Genomic DNA, 23,999 nt, shown 5'->3' with positions numbered 1-23,999 from the left:
TGGATACCTGTGATCTGTTTTGTATTACAACTTTCTCAGGAGAGGAAGTACTAAGAGAAACGTTTGATGTCATGCTATAGAGCATATGAGTGTTGAAATATATAGGGTAAATGCCTGCATGGCATCGTATGGCTAAAAATTAAAGTTAAGAAAAAAGACTCAATTTTTAGACAAAGATATAAAAAAGATCAAATTCAGGAAGATGACAAATCAATAAATGTTTTTTCTCTGGGCCAAAAACAACAGTAACAAATGAAAAGAAGTCCTGTGTGCTTGGAAATAAAGCAATGAGTTTAGGGTACTTACTTGTACGACATTTACACAGGAGCAAAGTAGAAATTTTATTACATGCACTTAAAATTTAAGATATATAAGCAGAATAAATATGGTTCCATTGGAGAGGTATATAAGCAAAGATGTAGTAAGATATCTACTACTTTTCATGTTTTATGCGAGGTTGTCTACAATTTGTATCACATTAATTCTTGCAGTGACCTTCCAGGTAGACTTGGCAGCTTCCAATTTTATAAATGAGGAAATTGAGGCTAAATTGTAAGTGACTTATCTAGCTTGGTGGATTCTCTCTTATTATTGATGTTTCTGCCTCTCTCTACTTCTCCCTTCCTCTCTCTGAAGTCAATAAGAATATATTTGAACACAAAAATCCAGCAGCCAGGTTTTTATCAACTCAAAATAATAAGGATGCTTATAAACCGAAGAAAGGTTGACATTGAAGTCAACAAAGGATCTGAAAGCCAGTGAAAAGTTTTATGGTATGGGAGTCCAGAATGTGCCACCCAGATATGAGCCTTAGTGGTATACTGATTACTTTGAGCTAAAGGCAGTTTTAGCTTTAGGCTTAAGAGAAACTACTAGAATAATTTGAATTAGGGGCTTTGCTCATAAGAGGTTATCAATGGTGACTTCTTTTGACCTATCTATAGGACAGGGCAAACTTCTATTTACTAAAGGTTTGCTCTACTTATCATCCTGCACTGACCTTTTGAAGGCCCTAAGGCACCTTACCTCATCCCTAGTTCAGGGTGCCTCATGTACTTCTCTCTTTCTCTCTCTGAATCTCTCATGTATGTGGGATCTCTGATTCTCTCATGTATGTGGGATTCCCTGTGTGCATGAGATTAAGTTTAATTTTCTCATATCAATCTCCCTCCTATTGATTTGAGTATTTGGCTTGCTGAAAGAACAAGAGGAGGGAAAGGGGAATTTCCCCCTTCCTCACAAAAGACACATTCCATATCAATTATATGTATATAGTAATATCTAATATATCTAATATATATATTTAATTTGTATCTCTCCAATGCCTGGCTGTTTTCAAGCACATCACATCTAAAAACCGTATATCATTTTTAAAGGCAATATCAGATTATGTTTGATTTGGCAGGGTATATCCACTCATGAACTTATGTTCGCTTCAAATGTTACTGGTGTATTACTAACATTAGTTCTACAAAAGGCGAAAGAAGTTTATAAAGGACAGATTTTAAAAAATCATTATTAGCCCAGTTCCCTCAAAATAGCACAAGAAATTAAGTGATTGACCTCATTAAATTGCTCACCTCACATTTTTTATTCTCCGAAATTAGAGGACTGAGCACTGTTAGAGGACAAATTTAATGTCAACAATAGAGATGAAAAATAAACTAGAAAATGAGTTCAGAAGTTGATGGAGATACTAGAAAGGGTAAAACATAATCACGTTTTCTGTTTGTTTTGTTTTTTTTAATTCTCCCCAGAGGATAATTTTTCCATGGATTTTTAGAGAGAGTGGAATGGAGGAAGAAAGAGAGAGAGAAACATCAATGTGGGGGAGACACATGGATTGGTTGCCTCCTGCACTTGCCCTGACCAGGGCTGGGGATCAAACCTGCAACTGAGGCACATGCCTTTGTCCAGGAATCGAAACCAAGACCCTTTGGTGTTCCGGCCAATGCTTTAGTTGCTGAGCCACACTGGTTAGAGCATAATCACCTTTTCTCTGTTCACATTATCCATACAAGTGAAATTTCTGAGTTGGGCTTGTTGTGCAGTGGCTTTCATATTTCTACTAGAGGCCCAACACAAAATTTGTGCACAGGTATGGCCCTAGGCCTGGCTTGTGATCAGGGCTGTCTTTTCCAGCTGCCTGCAGCCAGCCTCACCTCCTGCCACCACCAACCCCTGGTCCCCCATTCACCATCAGGTGTTTGGTGCCTGATGGCCAGGGGGAGGGACCGAGAGGTTGGCTGTTCCTGCCCACTTACCGGCCCCGCCCCCACCATGGGTGGCCATCAGGCGATCGGAGCCTGCTCTGGGGAAAGGGACTAAGAGGTGGTCAGTGCACCTCATAGTGACTGGTCCAGCGGTCATTCTGGTATTCTGCTGTTAAGGTCAATTTGCATATTACCCTTTTATTATATAGGATGACCTTGATTATGCAACAGTTTTTATATTTCTCTTAACTTGGTCAAGTCATAACACTTCTGGGTCTAACCTTTCCTTCCTTGTAAAAGGGCCAGTATTTTTTAAAAATGTGTGTTTTGAGCTACACTATTGTTTTTTTCAGCTACATTTTTCATCAGAGGAGTGATTATAAGAGACTGTATGACGATTTTCAGAGTCTTATACTTGAGGAACAGAAGAGAGCAGTTTCTTGTTTGAATTCTAATGGGATTCTTCTATGTGATCTTGAACAGGTCACTTAAATTTTTTGTGACCCGATATCCAAATGATAAAAGGGAAATTCTAATTCTGGTTGAAACTGTTGTATTTAATTAAAGTTTTATTATCAAATATTAGGAGAGCATTTTAACTTATTTTTTTATTTAACAATTGAATCCGTACAATGACTAAGTACTGTGCTTTTCACTATGGTACCAGGATAACCAAGATGTGTCTTATATCTTCAAAGTTGTTTCTAGTTGAGTTAGAGTGAAAGGCATGTACCAGGATAATAAAGGGAATGAGAGGAGGCAATGGCTGATTAGGGAGATGATGTGAACGAGGGTGGAGTATGGAGCTCCCTATTATCCCCAACTTAAATGCTAGCTTAACGATGCCAATGTGCTGACTACCCCACCCAGCCCCTTGATTGGCTTTGAGAACCCTCACCAAGGGTGCGCCTGTGTTTTACAAACTCATGAACATTTACGTGGAGAGTCATTATGATAGAATGACTGGTTCCAAAGGCTTTCTTATAAGAGAATCTTTCTGTGCTTAATAACAAAATAATTCAGAACAATCTAGACATCACACAAATTCTAGCATCTCCTGACACATGTATTTTCTTTCTCTAATCCTTAACGTCAGCATTTAGAATAAAATGAAGACAGCCACTTCACAAAATCATGTGACATAGGAAAAAGATGAAACCATGAGAGACCGCCACTGGCTCAAATCCTGGCTCTGATATCTAGCTCCCAAATGACGTTGGGGGGAATTTCTTTCCTTCTTTCTGCCTCTCTTAGAGCCTGTGAAACAGTCTTATGGCATCTCACTCAAGGGATTATTGTGCGGGAGGTAGCATGTGTACTAGTAAGTCTAGGTTCCTCCCTTACATCATCCCGTGGAACCCTGCACTTCCCTTTGATAGCACATTTTGCACTTTGTAATTCAGTAATTGTAAAATGTGATCTTGTATGAATGTCTCCTCTGCCTTCTGCTGGGAGACACACTTCCTGAGGGAAGGAATCGTATCTCTCCTACTTAGCAGGTATCTAGCACCTCCTTGAGTAAATGCTGACTGGGCGAAACCAGAGCAGTGTATGGCATGTCTGACCCTGTTAGTAAACATTGCCTCCCTTCCTTCTTAGACCAGACACCTGACAGTCTTCTTTTCTTGTTCTGTTCCTCTGTGCATTTTGGGAGTTTCTGTGCTGCTCTTACAATACATGGTATTGGTATTTTTAGCATATTGCCTGCTTATAATGCTTCATAAGGGCTCCTCATATGTAGCATGGGCCTTCTTCCTCAACATTAAACTCTTTCTGAACCAAAAACATTATCTCTATGACTTTTACTGGTCCTTAAAATGGGATTTTTCCTGAGTTGTTTCTAAAAATGATCAAGTGATTTCAGTATCTAGTTATATGATTTTGAAATTTAAAAAATTTCATTTCATTTAAGTTCATAGGATAAAGATTAGTCTGATCATTGGTAGCTTTGGATCTCACTGCTATTATACTGTTTATTATTAAGAAACCTAAACCTTATAGATTACTATATTATATTTAACCCAAAGGAGAAAATTAAAGGTGTCAACTGATGCACTGTATGCTCATTTTACTCATTTTCATGTTGACTGGCTTGTTTACGAATATAACAATTATTTCTTGCCATGCCAAGTCATGGCAGCATTAAAATAGATCACAGCTCAGGTTTGTCTTTTGCTTGCATTCCAGATGAGGGCTCTGAAGAATTGCACATTCCAGGAGTGCAGTTTCCATAGCAACCTGGACAAAGGCATAGCAAAATCATTCTTCGAGGCCCACAAGGAAAAAATAAATTCCACCTTGCTTTTTGTTTAGGGATCTGTGCCCCCTGAGCAGTTCAGCTGGCTGGCACTGTCCCTGCTCTCTAGGAATCCCTGTTTGAAATTTAGATACAGCATTATGCATCTCTGGAATCTGCAAAATAGGATTTGGTGAGAATGACTAGAAAGTTATTTCTCCTCGAACCCAGAAGTTTTTTACAATAAGATAAAAAAAAGTATACATTTAAGCAGCTACTGAGCTTATGAACATGGTGTTGCTCTTCAAATTATAAAAATCTTTGAAATAGGTCTTGAAGAACAGAATTTTAGAGTAAATAAATAGAATTAATTATTAGAGGCAATTTGCTATTTCAAGATTTTTTTTTTATTAGAAAACTAAGATCAGGTCAAACTATATCTGATGAACTTATAGGTCAGATGTCTTGAGTAAAAGGCAGTCATAGAGTCTGTATGAATTTCTTTGGAAAATGATGTCTCTCCCATTGGTTTGCAAGGTTTCAAAGCAGGCTGGCTGTCTTATTCATGTATCTTTCATTGTACTGCGCACAGTACTTTGAAGCTATTTTAGGGCCTGGATTGATGTAGTGAATAGTCCCACAATGCTCTTCTACAGAGGGTTCTTTAGCACCACAGTCAGAAACAGAATACTCTGTGCTTCTGAGGCACAGCTATTGGCCCTACTTAATAAACTCATAGCACAATCCATACTTCACTTTCTTTTCTTTATTGAATTTAATTGCAACCATGTTAAAAAAATATGTTCACTCTTTGAGTCATTTTTTCAACAAATAACTTTTGAAAAATGATTGCACACTAGGTACTATGCTAGGAACATGCCCTCACGGAGTCCACCCAAGACTGCCAGATTAAAAAAAATAAAATAACAAAAAAGAAACATACAAAAAACAAAATGTGACCATTACTACACACTCTAAAATTCCATCATATTGAGGCTTTTTCTGGGTTTTCTGGGGGAGAACAGGGGCATGTCTCTGCTTCAGGATGGTGGTTGAATTATATGGGGGTTAGATCAGGTGAGGCCTTCAAACAAAGACGAAGTCTGTTCTGAGTCTTGAATCAGGCAAAGTGGGGGAAATACTCAGAGGAAACAGATAAAAAGCACAAGGATATTGGAGAAAGTTAATGACTTAGGCACTGGGCATAGGTCCTAACGTAGGGAGGAAGGGAAGTGAGCATGGAGAAGAAGGCAGGAGCCAGGTCCTCAAGGGCTTTGCAGAGCTAAGGAGTTGAATCTTACTCTAATGATTGGGAAGCCACTGAGCCAATTCAGCAGAAGTGTTAAATCTGTACAGTTGGTCTGGGGAAATGTTGAGGATGAAGATAGTCACTTGTAGCAGGGAGACCATTCAGAGGCAAAGGACAGTGTGGAAGAGAGATGATGAGGGCCAAAACTAAGGCTGTGGAGACAGAGCTGGAGAGGAGAGCTCAAGTTGGAAGGAAGGATGGACTTGGTAACCAATTGTTTGGGTTAAGGTACAAAAAGGAAAGGAAGACTGGAGTGGATTTTAAGTTTCTAGTGCAGGTGCTGGAAAAATAATATTATTAAATAAGTTAGTATGAGAAGCAAAAAATCCATAAAAATTAAGAGTAGGGCTTGAATCCTTGTGCTGCCCACCTCTCAAGTGACTTCAGGCAAGATTCTTAAGATATGCGAGCCTCAATTCCTTTGAAATGATCCCATGGGGATTGTTTGGAGAATTCAATGAAATAACACTTATAAAACATTCATACTTTTGCTCAATCTACATTTTTGAGCATTTATTATGTGCCAGGGTAAGGGGTTCAGAGGGGTAGAAGACAAAGCCCTGCTGGAAATTCTACTGGATGAGTGAGGAGGTCGATATACACAAATTAATAAATAAATAAATGAGCCAATCAATGATAGATTTGCAAGAGACACCCAGGGGACTGCGTGCACAGACTTGTTTGGAAAGGTCAAGGAATAATTAGGGGCACCGCCTTCGGCACTCCCCTAAGTCTCTCCTAAGTCAGAATTCCGATAAACAGGGCAGGCGGCCTTCCGCACACTTCCCTTTTCTCAGAATGTCCTCCTTACAACTTTTCAACCAAGTCTCTTGTGCTCCCCAACATGTTCCTATTATGAATGTAAATAAAATTGTTAGTGGCAAGTGGGGAGGAGCTCTTTAAAGGAGAATTGAGGTTTATTGGCCAGGAATTCCCATGGGCACATCGTAATTAATAATATTCTTCTCATGCCCTGGCTGGTTTGGCTCAGTAGATAGAGCGTCGGCCTGCGGACTGAGGGGTCCCGGGTTTGATTCCAGTCAAGGGCACATGCCTGGGTTGTGGGCTCAATCCACAGTGGAGGGTGTGCAGGAGGCAGCCAATCAATGATTCTCTCTCATCATTGATATTTCTATCTCTCTCTCCCTCTCCCTTCCTCTCTGAAATCATTAAAAATATATTCAAAAAATATTCTTCTCAACAGCTCTAGAAATATATTTTCCTTTTATTTTTTCCAATTATTATTATTTTTTTACTAAAGTTTTTTTATTTCAAGAAAAATGATTTTAAATATACTATTGTTACATGCAATCAACATTAATATTTTAAGAAAAATGATTTTAAATATATTGTTACATGCAATAAACTTTAATATTTTAAGAAAAACGATTTTAAATATAATAATATTACATGCAATACTTTTAAAAATTCCCGTTATTTTTTAAATTTCTTTGAACCTGACTCAACCTTAAGACCAGTTTTTCTTTCAAAGATGGGAGACTGTTAGCTATGTTTTTGAAATCTGAAATTCATACAGTCATATGGGAAACTGTATTTTAACCTTAATGCTTTTAGTTGGGCTCTCTATTATTCACTTCTACATTTTTTCTGTGCAGCAATAGAAGATATATTATTTGCATGATCAAAATATGATTATTCAACATAGATTTAGTGTTATGCATTTTTAAAATTGTAAATGGAGAATGTTACATAAGAAAAACTTAAGTAACTACACTATCCTGTTGTTAAGCATCATGTCTAAGAATTTATTGTATTACATGCCAAGAAAAGATTATAAACAACTTCTGTAATACACCCACAGAGCCATCTAAAGTTCATATGAATCCTAGTTGAGATTTTCTGCCACTTATTCCACTTACTTAAAAAAAATATTTTTATTGCTTTCAGAGAGGAAGGGAGAGAGAGGGAAAGAGAGATAGGAACATCAATGATGAGAAAGAATCATTGATCGACTGCTTCCTGCACATCCCACACTGGGACTGAGCCTGCAACCCAGAAACATTACAGTTTGATAAAGATTAATGCATGGCATGCATTAAAACATAGTGATAATATAAATTAAACATTTAAACATGAAAGGAGTAGCTAGAAAAGAATGAGCTAAGTAGATACAGAACTGTATAAAACAGGGATAGTATTGCTCTAGAATTAGGTGAATGACAGCCCCCTCATCTATTCACAGTGAATTCTAACAAAGAGCTAATGAAGATGAACAGTCTATTTAAGTGCTGCTGGAAAATTCCCCTTCAGCCAGCAGCTGGCTGGACTGTTGTCATTCAAAGGGCGTAAGTAAATATCACATAATTGAGTCATTGAGAAACTGAGATGACAATGAGCTACATTCCATTAACACTGTTTAAAAATTCTTCCTTGGACCATTAAATAGATAATGTTTAATAGTGGTATTAAGTAAAGAAAAACTACAAGAAGTCAAAGTTTAAATAGGTCTCAGCTTTTTAACCGGAGGTTCCCAGGGAAGGTGGCTGTGGCTCTTGCATGCTAGGGCAAATGTGTTTCTATGAAACGACACTGATAAGATTTTAAATCACCATCTTTTCTAGATGTAAGAAATACAAACTTCATATGAGACAACTAGAGGCCCGATGCATGAAATTCATGCAAGGGGCTCGGCCCTCGCAGCCGCAGCGGCTTGCCTCGGCCCTTGCAAGCCCCAGCTTCATCTAGAAGGTCGTCTGGTCTAATTAGAATATTACCCTTTTATTATTATAGACTAGAGGCCTAGTGCATGAAATTCATGTGTGTGGGGGGGTGTCCCTCAGACCAGCCTGCACCCTCTCCAATCTGGGACCACTGGCTCCTAACCGCTCACCTGCCTGCCTGCCTGATCGCCCCTAACCCATCTGCTTGCCTGCCTGCCTGATTGCCCCAATTGCTCCCCTGCCAGCCTGATCGCCCCTAACTGCCTCTGCCTCGGCCCCCACACCTGGGACCCAGGCTTCTCTCCTCCGGCCAGCCGCAGGCACCCAGGACATGGGCTTCCCTCCCTCTGGCCGGCCACAGGCACCAGAGACCTAGCCAGGCCTGCTTTGCCAGGGCTGGCTGCAGGCACCCGGGACCACGGGCGGCTTCACCTGGGCCCGGTTTTGTCAGAAAGGATGTCTGGAAGGTCGTCTGGAAGACGTCCTGTCTTATTAGCATGTTACCCTTTTATTAGTATAGATGTGGTGCTTCAATCAGGTACAAGATTGCCATATGTTTGCATAGACAGTGTCTTCTAAATGCCCTTCCCACCTCTGTACATGAGAGGAAGAGTGCCCTCCTGTTTTTAAAGGAACCCTAGGCCAACACAGTGCTCTTTGCCAGAATTAAGTTGGATATTCTCTTTGTCCCCCAATTTCCTGCTTCCTCATTTACCTTTGGCTTTCATCCATGACTATTAACTCATATACTTATGCATTCATTAGTTGGTGTCTTCTAGCTTGACGTCATAATTGACCTTGGCTTTGTCTCTTGATTCTGTCTTTGCTTCTGGGATGCAATTGAACACTGAGTCTTTGGAATTAAATCCACACCTTTTCCTGGTTTAGTCTTGCTACACCCTGCCTATAGTACTCTAAAAACTGAGAGATGAAGTCTTATATCTCACCCCCAATTTAGCAATATTCCCCAGGTACTGCATAGGCATATTCATTTAATATCAAAATCCAGCAAAAGGTCTGGGCTTGGTTTTTAGAGTTAGGCTTACTTTTATTTTCTTTGTTTTTGGCTTTAAGTTTTGAAAATTCAAAGACCATCAGACATGCCCATATTATGTACACATAGGGGTTTTTTTTAAAAAGGGGGGAAATCCCACTAATGTAGATAAAAGAATTTCTAAATACCCAAAATGTCATACACACGTGCAATTGCAAATAATATATAGGGATAGGATAGAAGGTTTATAAAACCCATTTTAGAGAAACTTAAATAATAGAGGCTTTAATGTCAAATCCCATACATCCTTTAGTGACAAATAGAAGTAGAAAATTTCTCCACTTTTCAAGTACAAAAATGTTCATAGCAAATTCTCAGAATATTAACAGCTACTTGTGTTTGAGCTCAGTGGCATAAACTATTCAGTTAATATGTAGGAAGAAAGAAAGAACTCACTTATAACAAGCTGACTAAAGAGATTGTCCTGCATATAATCTGAATATTTATAGAATGTTCATTGAGGATGTCCTTAGTTAAGGACCAAAAAAAGTAAAATTAATTTGTAAACATCACTATAAGTTACATATAGTTGATGTGTTAAAAGAAACCACTAAAAGATAAGTTCTAATAATTCATAACATGATTATTATTTTAAATCAAAATATAGTCGAGGTTATCTTAGATATATGAAATGTGTTATGATGGGAGACATCTGATTACATGGCCCACACTTAAATAGCAGCCTCCCTGTCTTAGTCAGATATAAAACATGTCCAGTAGTGAATGTTGTTGCTGTATCCCCTTTACTGAGTCTGACCACCCAGTCCCCAGCTTCTTTGCTAACAGTGTTGCCACTGACAGCTGTCACCTGCTGCCCTCTTCCACATCCTATCTTTGGCCTGCTGAGCTGCTCTGCCCAGCAGCTGGGAGACTGGATTGCTGGAAGTGTCTGGGAGTTCACACTCGCCGGGGTGGACCAGGCCAAAAGGCCTGACTGCGCATGAGTCCACAAGCCCAGTTCCTGGGCAGGACACAGTCTGACATTTACTACCATAGACAGTCTTGCAATGATTCTAAGAAGCACACTTTTCACATTTTTACATGTTTGAAGTGGGATGTAAGTTACAATTGATTTGTTTTACTTTAATTGGTACATATGGATGTATCTGATGGTTGATGGTGAGTTAGAGTTAATGAAATCAAGGGCTAGAAAAGTGAACAAAAACATCTGTTTGAAAAGAGTCTGGAAAGGATTTAGGGAAGAACTAGCATCTGAACTGGCGGCATGTGGAAGTATTAGGCAGATTGTCCTATTGTTTTGAAGATGCACTCAGGTGGAAGTTAGGCCAATCATAGTTTAGGTAAGAAGTTAAAGGGAAGGAGTCACTTTTATTTGGGTTCCTACTATGTGTCTAGAGCCGTGGTTGGCAAACCGCGGCTCACGAGCCACATGTGGCTCTTTGGCCCTTTGGGTGTGGCTCTTCCACAAAATACTGACTTCTGTGCATGGGCCACAAAGTTTCAATCGCACTGTACGTGCGTGCGTGCCCGCATGTGGTATTTTGTGGAAGAGCCACACTCAAGGGGCCAAAGAGCCGCACGTGGCTCGTGAGCCGCGGTTTGCCGACCACGGGTCTAGAGCTTAGGCTCTCTGCCTGGAGAAACTCTTTCATTCTCATAATAACCTTTTGGGCCATGAGATAACATATTAAGAAAGAAATGTTATATGGAAGATAGTAATCCCCAAGCACATGCTTGGGAATCACTGCGTCCATTGGCATCAAAATGGTTTTGCAACCATCTGCTTTTGATGACTTCATTTCTCCCAGCAGCCAGACCCCTAAGACACTAGCTTTCAGAGCATGCAGATTTGGGTCAAGCTAAATGCTTTGATTTAATCACCACATGATGTTGAACAAATTACCATTTAAAAATAATTCAAAACAAATTATATCTATCCTTAGCCTATAGTACATATTTGCACTATATGCATAATGAATATTAGTTCATCTTCCTTTCCCTCTACTCCATCCTTCTTATTTAAAATACTAGTGGCCTGGTGCACGAAATTCATGCACGTGGGGGGATTCCCTCAGCCCAGCCTGTACCCTCTCCAATTGGGGACCCCTTGGGGGATGTCCGACTGCCGGTTTAGGCCCGATCCCAATTGGGCCAGTTTTGGGATTGGGATTGGGCCTAAATTGGCAGCCGGATATCCCTCTCACAGTCTGGGACCACTGGCTCCTAACCGCTCACCTGCCTGCCTGCCTGATCGCCCCTAACTGCCTCTGCCTGCCTGCCTGATCGCCCCTAACTGCCTCTGCCTGCCTGCCTGATCACCCCTAACCTCTCTGCCTGCCTGCCTGATTGCCCCTAACTGCCTCTGCCTGCCTGATCACCCCTAACTGCCTCTGCCTCAGCCCCCATCACCATGGCTTTGTCTGAAAGGAAGTCGGATGTCTGGAAGATGGCTGATCAACCTGGTCTAATTAGCATATTACCCTTTTATTAGTATAGATGTTTTCTTAAATAACAAGAAGGCAACTGAGGCCAGGAAACAAACCCAGGGACTTGGGGAGCAGCAGTCAAGTTCAGTGGCCATGCCATGCCCTGGGCCACAAGGACATTCTCATCTGTCATTGGGAAGCCAGTGGTCACAAAGAACTGGACTGTACAGGTTCAGCCTGTTGTATCCATCCTCTCCAAGACTGGAATTGGTATGAAGTGGTAAAGAACCTACAGTTTGGAATTAGAGTTAGAGAAATAAAACATTTCACAATCAGGCAGACCACCTGTGGAGTCATTTACAGTCTGTTAGTCACATTGTAATTTTATTCTTCTCATGAACTGCAGTTATTTGAAGGGTTTTTTTCTATCAAGTGGCATTTAATCATAATTTATGGTCCCATTTTTATTCATCTATAACTTTCAAATGGAGCTACTGAGCAGTATAACATATGCAGGGTTGCCACTTTAGGTGGATGGATATAATCCATCCATCCTGTCATCCATCATCCTTTCCACAGACACCTCTTGTTCCCTTTCTGTGTACAAGTAGCGTGTGGGTAGAGAGAGTACAGTGTGGACACTGCTGCTCTCCTGTCTTGAGGCATCTACCCTTCAGTGGAGGCGAATAACATCGGAGTGTTTTGATCTTGGAATGGGATCAGGGCACTGTGGGCCCTAACGGAGGGACTGCCTTAATCTCTGTTGTGATGTGAACCTCTTCTGAGAAAAAATAAATACATGAAAGAAGATGTATATAGTATTACCAAGGAAATGGATTATAATGAAATAAAATCCTGCCCATGGAGGCCACAGGTCTCAGATTAAGAATGCCTGGGAGGAAGTTTGTTCTAAGCTAAGGGAAAACAGCAGGAAGAAGTAGCCAAATGATGGCAAGGAGGCAGAAAAGTGTATTCTAAGCGAGACAAGCCTTTTGTGAAAAGAGCCTTCACTAAGAGGACAGGGCACAGTTTGCTTTCTGAACTCAAAAGTAGAGGCTGGTCTGGGTCCAGAGACGAGCAAAGGCCTTTGTTGTTTTGAATGTCTGTGCAGGTGCATTACAGGCACAGGTACAGTTTATATTAGGCTCTGTTACATGAACAATACATAAAAGTCTTCTATAAGTTGTTCTCTATGACTATATGCTAGTGAGAGAAAATAGTTAAAGTATTTTAATATCTCAAACTACAAATTTTACTATGCCACCTTTCAAAATAAAAATGACATATACTGATCTGAAGCACTTTTAATGTAAATTATTATATAGAGAATCAAGCCACAGCTGGGGACCTATGTGTATAAATCCTCTGATCCCAGAATATTTACTCTAAAACACCTTTGGTAGAAAAACAAAGGATGCAATAGTAGGCTTCTGTTTTTCTTCTAGCAGGTTTCTGGAAATTAGGGCATTATGCAGATTTCTTAAAAAAATTACATGTATCAGCTATTATGTGCCTATCACTTGGGCACTCAACAAGTACCTATTGAAGAAATACTTTTCACTAACTAGGCAAGAAAAGGCCATGCATTAAACATACAACAGTTCTCTGCGAGGTTATAGAGAGAGCCACTGAGTCTTTAACATCAGAGAAACAAAAGAGTCTGAATCATGACCCTGATGTGTACTCACATGTGTGCCTTAAAATCCTTCAGCCTCAGTTTCCTTATTGGTAAAGCAGGGATATTAATAACTACACTTTGGGGTTCAATAAGAGAATATATGCAGAGCACTTAATACACATGTGCTTTGTGCTAAGTGCCCTCTTCTTTTACCTGGAATTTTCTGACTTTTCTCCACTTACTTGCACAGAACTCAGTCATTTATAGAAATGAGTGCAAGATGAGGGGAACAAGGTTTGAATGGAGAACAGAGACTGCAGTTTTTATGTAACATTCTCTAGGCTGTTGATTTGAAGATCATGCTTCCCAGGCACTTTACAGATATTTGCGTTAAATATGTGTGAATTTTAATCATTTAGGGATCCCATATACGTTGGTTATTTCTATGAGACTGTACTAAAGGGGCAGTAAGATTAGGTAGATTAAAATGTCTTCTGGAACATATTTTCTGAGACAGAACACATAAACTAAAAACTACGTATACCTAGCAATTATTCTTCAGATATATTTTGAATTCTTAAGCTTTATTCAATTTGGCACTATACTCAGGACCTATTAGGTGTCAGGCTGTGCATGCAGTACTTCAGATCCCAAAGTAGATAAAATATGCTTTCTGGCCTCAAATAAGTCTCAGTGGAATTGAGAATTGGGGTGCAGATGGGGGGCCAGGGTGGGTGGGTAGGGGGATGGAGGGTGAGAGGCTGTGGGGGGACAGAAATCACTAAAAATTTAATGCCATGAATGTAAGTATAGTTGCAGTATAGGGACACAGGTAGATGGACTCTTTAATTCTGCCTGGGGCAGGAGGAGGAGCCTCTAGGAAGGTGACAGGCTCTGGGACTATAGGAAGAATTCCATAGACCCTTGTGGGAAACAAATGCCCTCGTTTGGGGCTGAGGACAAAACCCAGTGTGAAGAGAGATGAAGATATTTTCTCCAAAAATCGAGACAGAATGCTGCATTATGACAGAAATGAGTGTTCTAGTGTAATGGTCTTATTTTGTCTCCCAGCATACTTTTGCACACACACACACACACATTTGCATTCTGCAGCACTTTGAAAACTTTGTTTCTGTGTTCCTTGTCACCTCAGGGCGAAGTGAAGAGTGACCGAATTCCAGTGTCTGTCACTCTGTTACAGAGAAGGAAGGAGTTCGGTTTGCACAAAGGCAAATTGAAGCTTTACTCACCTTTAGGTGGGCCTCATTTACTTATGTAAATAGGTTCCAGGAGACTATTGTTAATGGGCGCCCTAATCTTCATGTTTAAGAGATCTTTGGGCCCTGGCCAGTTTGGCTCAGTGGATAGAGTGTCAGCCCGTGGACTGAAGGGTCCCGGGTTCGATTCCTGGTCTGGGCATGTGCCTGGGCTGCGTCCCCAGTATGGGGTGTGCAGGAGGCAGCTGACCACTGATTCTCATCATTGATGTTTCTATCTCTCCCTTTCCATTCCTCTCTGAAATCAATGAAAAAATATATATAAAAATAAAAAGAGGTCCATGGATGGCGCTTCCCCCCGTCCACCTTTAAAGCATCTGCTTCCTAGATTTCCTCATGGTTCTTTACAGTGTACTTGTTCATTGATTCCGAATTCAAATGATCCAAAGCAAAAAACTACTTTAAAGTGAACAAATGTGTTTAATTACTTAATTTTGAGGAGCAAGGCAACCAAGAAAGGCAAAATCAGTTATGCCACACTACACCAACAAAGATGCCTTGGAAAAGACCACTGCCATTTCAGCAATATTTATTGTTTAGTTTTAATTAGAAGCTATACCCAAAGCTACAGCCCTCTTCAGAGTGAGGAATGTAAAGATACTTACAAATGCAATCACCCCATTTTGGGCTTGTAGATTATTTATTTATTGTTTTTATCATTTTTACCATCTATCCGCTCCTCTTCCCATGATCATGCCTAATATTCCATTTCTTAAGAAGACCTCTTTTTGTTTATTTTGTTCATTTATTTGTTGCTTTCTGCTTTATATATCATATGATTCTTTTCCTTCTGATTTATTTAATGTAGCATCATACTCTTAGATCTGTTCATGTTGTAATTGGCATTAGTTCATCTTTTCTTATGGCTGAGTGATGGTAGGAGCACACAATGCAATATACAGATGATGTATTATCATATTGTACACTTGAAACTTATATAATCTTATTAACCAATGTCACCCCAATATATTTAATAAAAAATAAATTAAAAGGTTGAGAAACCCTGAAAAGAAATGAAGACATCTTGTTGACTAAGCAGTTATTAGTTGTGACCCCCATAGAAGCTGCAGTCACCGGGGTCTTCTGGCTTCTGCTGCTGGGGGTAGGGAGGAGGCACAGGAGGGTGGTGAGTGAACAGAGATATTCCAGAACAGTGGAGCCTGCTGTGGCATTCTGCCACTTTTTCTTTCTATCCCTTCTTCTTCTGCTGGAATCCTCTGGCTTCCCTCCAGTCACCCCACTCACTGCACAGATAGCTTGGTAAGTGATAGAAAGGGATAGAAGTGAGGTAGAATTGAAGATTCAGGCAGATAGATTCTAATTTCCATGTAAAATCTCCTAGGCTATTGATCTGAAGGTCTCAGAATATACCTATTCATTTTCATTGCCAAAGTTACTTAAACTTCTATGTAAAAGCGTCACATTCTAAGGGATGTAAAAAAGAACATGTCACTTCTGCTATGAAAGGATAATTGCATACCATCATCACAGTGCCACCAACAGATGGTTATTTTTTTTTTTTTAAGTGAACTAGGGCTTGCTAGATGATAATTAATTCTAGTCCATGAGACACTCTTCCCTACTAGCCTGTGGTTTATTGTAGCATTTTCTCTGTTTAGCTTGACAAGTTCACCCTCCAAAGCCCATCCTTTTAGGGCACGTTCAGCTTCAGATGCTCCTTCCTTTGCAGAACTAGATTGAGATTTCAATGGTCTTTCTAGAAACATCAGTTCTCTAGCATTTTTACTGCACAGAAGTAGCATTACTTTTTCTTCTTTTGATTTTCTATAGACATAATTAACAAGCTGTTCTATTTTGTTGGCTGGCTATTCTGTAACTTCTGCTCCACATGTCAAAATGCAATAGAGTTATCATAATAAAATATGAGCAGGGCAGTACAGCAGGAAATATTTTAATATATTTTTGTAACCAAGGCTTTGCATGTGAAAAGTTCCCAGATCTCTTCATTACAGTACCAGCTGATAGTGTATTTCTCAGCTTGCATTGGAAAAAAACCCACACACAAACGTTGTGGATGTGTGATTCTGCTGAATAAAGCTGTATATAAATGAAGTATCTGCAACACAATCATAGGAAGCATAGTTTTTGTTTCACCAGCATTTGCTTGTGTTACTCATATGAATAATATGATTGATTTTTACTTTATCTCCAACTGGCAGCATAGTCATAAATCTATCTGTGAGGTACCCAGTACTGAATAAAATGTTATTTTTCCTCACTGTGGTCTCATTTGATTACAATTGCAGCCTTGCCTGGCCGCATTCCATCCATAATTAATCGTCGCTTTGGTTTCCAGTTGCAGGGAGGCCAGGGCTGTAGCTGTTCACATCTTTAGATAACGGTCTACTATGCCAGCTGGCAAATGAATGGAGACCTTTCACACTGAGTCTAATGGGCGCAAAGGCCTGAGCTTTTGTCAGGGGCAGCTCTTGAAATGATACTGGGCCAGAGAAGGTCCAACTTGCTGTGGCTGACAGTCTCTTTGGCACCTCACCCTTCTGAGTAAACACCATATGCAGAGAGGTTTCATTTTGCCAATTTATTTTAGTGCCTCTCATTCTATGATGATAGAAATTATTCCCGGTCGTGGTAGGATATTGAATTTCTTTCAGGCTTTACGTCAGCATCCAGGTCACTCTCTCTCTCTCTAGAGATTACTATTTTGTCATCACAGTTATTTGTTTTCTATCATATTATTTATTTATGGGGCATAGTTTCACAGTACTCCCAAGGGAAGAAGGTGAGGTATACTGGGCTAAAAAGTGAGGTAATTATCCCTCCACAGCCAACGCTGACATTTATTTTTGAGCAAGAGGGCATGCTTCAATTCTTGCTACAAAGATATATTAGATGTAATTTTAGATAAGATGTATTTAGTTACTTGATTCACTCTCTGCAATGTTACCTTCAAACAACAACACACTGCATAGCTTAGTTTTATTTGCTATGAATTAGGGAAGAATCTCATCAATTATCAGAATTCTCAGTCGTTTGTGATTATCCAAAGAAAATGTAAGCCAGATTTTCAAACCCAAATGTCTTTAAGAGCCACACAGGTAACTCTGAGTAAAGTGGACCAAGTATGAGATTCTGAGAGACCAGATTCAAAAAATTAAAAAAAGGGAGCTGATTGTTGGCATGTGAGGGAACTGAAGAAATGAAGGAAAGTGGGTTTAGTCATGCCGGATCTTTTAGCAAAGGAAGTCAGCTATTTAGATTTTTATCTGACACCTCTTGCTTTTACATGATACAACTACAAATAGTTTAATTAAAAACAAAACCAAAAATTATTCCATTTGTGGAAATGGCTGGACCTGCAAACAGACTTTACATTGTACCAAAAGTCTTATAACAGAATAAGACATTTAAAATATGCCTCTTCCTTTAACAAATTTACAATCATATGTATTTCAAGCTGATGTTTAAATGTAAAAAAAACAACAACCCTCAAATTCATAACAATAACAGTGATTCATTTAAACAAGGCACTATGTTTTGAATGTCTATAAAATCCTTCCAACACAGCTGTCATCAAAGGATATATCTTCTATGGTTTTAGGGTGAAGGAATGTTAGGCTGATCTGGAGAGGAGATGGATTGTATTGCTTCCATGAGCTGTGCTGTTTTCTTCCACATTCTTCTCACCCAATTTGCAGACATGGCCATATAACATGAAATGACTGATGAAAATAATTAGAATTAAAGATTGGCAGAAAATCTGATACTGTTAATGCAACAATATATTCTGTAGAGCAATCATAATAAAACCTAGAGTTGGAATACAACAAATACACTACTTTGCTCATGATTGTAAAGAAACTTTCAAGGAGGAAAGTATAGTTCAAAGCAGATTCTTAGGAAGAGATAATGTACAAGAGTGGTACATGGAAATTCAAGGAACTTGGGAATATAGAGATCTTTCTTTTTTAAAGGGAAGTAGAAATAAAGATGTGAATTCGGGACTTGATAGTTTAGGGGAAAAAGGGATATGTAGATAAGAGGTATAGTGAATAACTCCAAAATCTTGGATGTATACAAATTGAAACATTTCTTCAAGCCAAATTTAATTTGATGCCAAGCCTTTAGTCAGCAGGGCTGCCAGGAGGAGGTCCGTGGGCTGTCCCTCTCTCAGATTTCAACAAGGATCCAAGGGTCTAACACAGAGTGTGGCACTCAGTGAGGGTCCTCTGGTCTTTGCGTCTGCTGGTGCCTTTGAGATGCTAAGGTGCCAACTCCTCCTGAGCCCTTGAAGCCAGCCACCTCCATAGCTTGTGGTCTATTCTTGGGCATATGAATGTTGCTCCAGGGCTGGGGTCGAGCTTTCGAGGTGACACAGACCTCTGAGGTTCCTCTCTCCTGGCAGAATACAGTCAATGAGCAAAGGCTTATGTAAAGAAAGCAATGAAAAAAAGTGAACAAATCTCCACACTCTAATATGTATTCTTAGATAGCGTCAAGGAGAATTGCACGTAGAAAGCAAGAACAGAATGCAATGAAAAGGAACATTCAGAAGAACAAGTGTCCTTAAAAGTTAAAAACATAATTACCAAACATATTGATATTAGTGATGAAAGATAAACTCAATGAGATTATCCAGGGAACATAACAAAAACACAGAGACAACACAAGAGAGAAAGAAAAGAAACAACAAAGTCAACCCAAAGTGTCCAGCATGTCAATAATTGGTATCCCAGCCTGACTGGTGTGACTCGGTGGTTGAGTGTTGCCCCATGAACCAGGAGGTCACGGTTCAATTCCTGGTCAGGGCACATGCCTGGGTTGTGGGCTCGATACCCAATGTGGGGTGTGCAAGAGTCAGCTGATCAGTAATTCTCTCTTATCATTGATGTTTCTATCTCTTTCTCCCTCTCACTTCCTCTCTGAAATCAGTAAAAAATATAGAAAAAATTGGTATCCCAGAAAGGGAGAAGAGATGAGAGGATACTACAAAAGTGATGCTAATATTATTACTACTAATGGTGATTATACTACTGATAATACTAATATACAACCAATGGTAATAACAGTAATAATATAATGCTCTGCTATTTACTGAACTGTATTAATTAATTAAATCCTCATATCAGGTAAGTTATAAACCATTTCCAATGGTCTGAAGTTAGTATGGTGGTAGCATGACACTAGAGGCTATGCTCCTAACCAGTGATGAAGAACATTAGTCAGCCCTAACTGGTTTTCTCAATGGTTAGAGCATGGGCCCTGGGATGGTTCGATTCTGGTCAAGGGCATGTACCTCAGTTGCAGGCTCCATCTCTGGCCCTGACCAGGTCGAGAGAGGGAGGTAATCAATGAATGTGTCTCCCTCACAATGATGTTCCTCTCTCTCCCCCTCTCTTCCATTCTCTCTAAAAAAATTAATGGAAAAAAATATCCTTGGGCGAGGATTAACAAAACAGAACAGAAAAGAACATCAATCAGTGTTCAAGTTGATAGGACCCACGTGCCTAGGTCAGTTATTGAAAAAAGCCCAACAAGAAGGTAGAAAATTAGTCAAACTTAATGTTATGAAGGATAAGTAATAAACTTAAAAGTTTCGAAAGAGGGAAAGGAAAATCAACCAGAACTGGTTATCAGACAGATATTATATTTTCAACACTAATCCTAAAGTTAGAAGACAATGTTCAAAGTTGTAGTAAAAAAAAAGGTGCTCAAACTAGAATTCTATACTTAGTCAAAATTTAAAATATGACTAAAGGAAAATAAAGATATTTTTAGATATCTAAGGACCACAGTATTTAGCCCTTCTTGGGAAGTATCATTAGACTGTATTCCAGGAATATTAGGATACATCTGACCAAGGACTGCATTTAAAAGATTTGAAAAATTTTTATGACTCAATAATGAGAGAATCAACCCAATTAAAAATAAAAAAATATATGTTAAATAGGTACTTCACGAAAAGAGGTTTTTAAATGATCAATGAAAACCTATGTCCATGTAAAGATTTGTACATGAATGTTCATTGTGGTATTATTCACAACTAGAGGCCTGGTGCATGCAATTTGTGCAAGGGTGGAGTGTGGAGGGCTGTCCCTCAGCCCAGCCTGCGTCCTCTAGCAATCTGGGACCCCTCAGGGGATGTCAGGCCTAAACCAGCAGTCAGACATCCCTCTCACAGTCTGGAATGCTGCATGCACCAGTGACCATACTTTTCATACAGATGAAAGGCATCTTGCTGTTGTATGGGCAGCTACATTTTTTTTGCCCTGATTATAAGACGTAGTACATAACATGATGCTTCTGAGGCAGTAGTACCATTTCCCCCATCTTATGGGTGGAAAAACTGAAGCAGAGAGAAGTTAAGTAATTGGCTTTGTCCCACAGTTATAAGTGTCAGAATCAGGGCTGACCATAAAATGTGCAAGCCAGAGTCCATGCATGTCATCCCTGCATCATCCTGTTTCTTCAGTGTTAGAGTAGCCTTGCCAGGTTTTAATTTTTAAATCTAAGAGACTGTTCCCATTATATAGGGTAGGGTCCGTAGGCCTGACCAGTGATCAGGGCCATCTGTGGGGCGACCAGTGGGTGGAGCGATTGGTGGGCCCCCTGCTGACACCAGCCTTGGCTGGTGGCCTCTGTCTCGGTGGGCAGATGCTCAATGTAGGAGCTGCCCCCGACCAGTGGTCAGTGCACATCATAGCAACCTGTTGTTCCACCGTTCAGTTGATTTGCATATTAGGGTTTTATTATATAGGATAGTCTCCAAGTGGAAACATTAATAGGTGAAATAAATAAACAAATTGTGATATAGCCTGGCAATTTTCAACTGGTGTACTGCAATAATTTTAAAACATGCAATACCTGACTATTTAGTCATGGCACTGACCTCTTTTCCCTTAACTTGTCAAATAAAAAAATTGACAACAGTGAATACAATAATAGCCATCAGGTGTGAATGTATCAAAATTATATCTATTTTTTTTTCGTCAGATCAGCCCAAAATATATTTTTTGGTGTGCTGCAGAATTTTAGTACTGAGCTGAAAAAGGTTGACAATCTTTGAGATAGCCATATAATCGGTGCAAACTACTGATGCAGTAACAATATGGTTGAATCTCGAAAACGTTATACTAAGGGAAAGAAGCCAGACACAAAAGAATACATACTGTATCATCTTATATATATATTTTAAATTAAAAAAGAAAATATAATCTGTAGTAAAATAAAAGCAAAAGAAAGTATTTTTTGTTTGTTTTTTGGCTGGACCGGGGAGAGTTTGAATGGAGATGTACATAAGGAAATTTTTCTGGGTGATAGAAATCTTATATTGGTGGTGGTACACATTTGCCAACTATGTATATCTGCAGAAATCAGAGTGATGTAATTGGAAGGTAGGAAGAGCCAAAGATAAATTTGTTCCCACCCCGCGCCCACCCACCCCCGACCCCCCCCGAGCCTTTGGGGACCTGCCAACACCTTGGTTTCAGACTTCTGCCCCCCAGAACTGTCTGAGAATGATTTCTGTTATTTTAAGCTACCTAATTTGTGGTGATTTGTTACAGTAGCCCCAGAGAACTAATACAGTAACCACATTTAAAAAAAAAAAATATATATATATGTATGGAAGTAACTACAAGAAATACCCAAAGCAGTTAAAAGCTATTGTCTTTAAGGAGAGAGTTTGTGAGAAAGGAGAGATATTTTTCTTGCTTTTGGTGTTATAAAACCATTTATATTTGATTTAACACTTATAGGTATTACTAAATTAGGCATTTTACTGGTAAAAGGAGTAACTAAGTTTAAAAATATCCAGGGTCAAATATAAGTGAGCAGATAATTAGGTAAAGTTCATGTGGCTGAAAAAAAGGGCCGATTTGCTCTGAACATAAAGACTTGAACTTCTAATAGAACTGAGTATCCCAAAGGGCACAATGGTATAAGCTAATTGCTTTAGTAAATGACTCAATAACTAAGCTGAATTACTCTAATTTATCTAAAGTTTCTTTGGTTTCGCAATGATAAAAAGAACTTTGACCTCCATAGTATGTAACTAAGCCTATGATGTGCTAAGGTTTTCTCTGAGGGATAGAAGGGAGGCCAAAGTCCGAGAGGATTTTCCTTCTCCAGTATTCAGGCTCTTTGCGGAGGAAAAGAATTGGACATGAGAGCAGGGCGCCCATGTTGGGGGATACACAAGCGGGATCACTCTAGTTAATGCTCTTGGTGCCTTTGCTGACTCCAAAGAAGCCTGTCGAGATTGTAGCCTGCTTTCTATTCATTTCCCCACCTTGGCTTGTTCTGCCTCTGGATGTTTCCAATGGTCTCAAATGATCACGAACCCAAATCAATTTCACATTGTTTTGTGTTAACCAGGAAATGCATGACTGACAAATATATGTGCGTGTGTCTGTATATGTATATGTTTATGTATATGTATATGTATATGTATATGTATATGTATATGTATATGTATATGTATATGTATATGTATACCTAGTTAAATTTATTGTTATCTACCTGGGCATCACCAGAGATTCTGATTCAACAGGTGTGGGATGGGGACTGAGATTCTGTATTTTTCACACAAAAAATTCTTTCTTGAAGTTCCTATCAGGGACAAGACTGATTCTTTGCCTCTAGTACTAAACTCAGCACAAGTTGCCGCAGAACAGATTTTAATCCATCCCTGGTCTACCAGTCCTTGGCTCCATGCACCAGCGCCGCTTCAGCGCCCGGACCTGAAAAATCAGCCAATCCCTGAGCTGCTGGCTCCCCCTAACCGTGGCATGAACTGGGCTCTTTGCTTCACTCAGAGATTGTTTTCTGCCAGCAGTTTCCCCTTAGCAAGTAAGAAATTCGACTTTGTATTATATATTGCAGGGGCAGTCTCTTCTCTTGACACTTGTCAAATGAATCTCAAGGCTTTACATATGTCATATTTTTTCCCTTTCTTCACTCCCTTTTTTTTTCTAGAGCTGAAATATGCTCAGAATCCCCTTGGCAAAAGAGTAATCTGAGGCAAGCCAGCCTTCTTTTCCTGATTCTAATGCAGTGGACTTTACGCTTCAGGGGGGTGGCCTCCAGGGCAGGTCTCAGCACCTGCCTTTGTACGTGGCAAAGCTTTTATTAGTCCATGGAGAGATGAGAGAAACAAGGACAATCTTCATAAATCAGTTCATGTTTGTTGAAGTAAATAAAAATGATCCCCAGAATGTATAGTATATGGATTTATTCTCTAGAAC

At 39.6% G+C, this 23,999-nt stretch overlaps 1 long non-coding RNA gene across 1 annotated transcript in view; it reads left to right on the top strand.

Annotated features, from left to right (window-relative positions):
• The window catches only part of LOC118666170, a 96,953-nt gene that overhangs the window by 37,725 nt on the left and 35,229 nt on the right, over positions 1-23,999 (top strand). The window contains exon 6 of the long non-coding RNA XR_004970880.1: positions 23,362-23,604. This is a non-coding gene — a long non-coding RNA (uncharacterized LOC118666170). The remainder of the gene's footprint in view (positions 1-23,361; positions 23,605-23,999) is intronic.

This window comes from Myotis myotis, unplaced genomic scaffold (assembly GCF_014108235.1).
Source record: "Myotis myotis isolate mMyoMyo1 unplaced genomic scaffold, mMyoMyo1.p scaffold_m19_p_11, whole genome shotgun sequence".
Classification (NCBI taxonomy): domain Eukaryota; kingdom Metazoa; phylum Chordata; class Mammalia; order Chiroptera; family Vespertilionidae; genus Myotis; species Myotis myotis.
The sequence above is the reverse complement of the archived record's forward strand: the minus strand, read 5'-3'. Positions and strand labels throughout refer to the sequence as shown.